This window comes from Penaeus monodon, chromosome 24 (genome assembly GCF_015228065.2).
Source record: "Penaeus monodon isolate SGIC_2016 chromosome 24, NSTDA_Pmon_1, whole genome shotgun sequence".
Classification (NCBI taxonomy): domain Eukaryota; kingdom Metazoa; phylum Arthropoda; class Malacostraca; order Decapoda; family Penaeidae; genus Penaeus; species Penaeus monodon.
The window spans coordinates 10,611,347-10,612,150 of record NC_051409.1 but is presented as its reverse complement, the minus strand read 5'-3'; the positions used below and the strand labels follow the sequence as shown (position 1 = coordinate 10,612,150).

Here is an 804-nt window from a genome sequence, read left to right as displayed (position 1 = left end):
CGCGGTGTCGGGCCGCACTCGATGGAGCCAACCTTCCTTTGGGAACTATGGTTATGGCTACAATTACCCTTACTGGTGGCCCCAAAGTGCGCAGTGGCGGACTAGAGGCAGCGGATTTCCTTCCCAGAATCAGTTTGACAATTACGAGGCCTGGCTAATGTGGAGGAACTTCAACAACAACGCCGGAGGGTTCGTGCCTTACCAGTTTATGCAAAGACCTGGCTCTAATGTTGGGCAGAACTTGCCAGATGTCATCGACACAAGCCCTCAGGGCCGAACCAGGATGGTTACGGATAGCAGCGGAAGGTCATACACAGTCGCTGCTCTTACGACTTTAACCCAAACGTCCGCTTCTAAGAATTTGTTTCCCTCGCCCCTCTTACATTGAGCTGCATCTACCTGATGTCTATTCAAACCTTTAATTCGAGACTGATTCTAATTTTACCTAATGTCTACCTAAGCCTATTCTTTTTGACTGGCACCTACCTGACGTCTACCTAAACTTCTTATTCTTGATTGGCGCTTACCCAATGTCTACCTAAATACCTAAATAAAGCGCACGAACCCTTGAGCGCTCTGCTGTGCCGAAGGAGGTACTCAAAGCAAGTGCATTTTTGAGTCTGGCTCTGTGCTAGATTAGCCTTAGGGCTACAAGCATCACCAGCTCCTCTGCCGTATCAATAGGTTCATAGTTGCCTCAGTCCCGTAGTTTCTATTTTTTGCTTGTAAATAAAGACTTTTTGTCGGATTTATTACGTTATTGATCCTTCCTCTAATATTCTCGCAATTTCTGATTAGCGTTTG

The 804-nt window shown here is 46.6% G+C and overlaps 1 protein-coding gene across 1 annotated transcript in view; it reads left to right on the top strand.

Annotated features, from left to right (window-relative positions):
* Positions 1-748, top strand: part of LOC119588562 — a gene marked incomplete in the record, with an annotated part of 1,419 nt that extends 671 nt beyond the window's left edge. Inside the window, 1 exon segment of the mRNA XM_037937202.1 lies at positions 392-748.
* Positions 749-804: the final 56 nt, after the last annotated feature.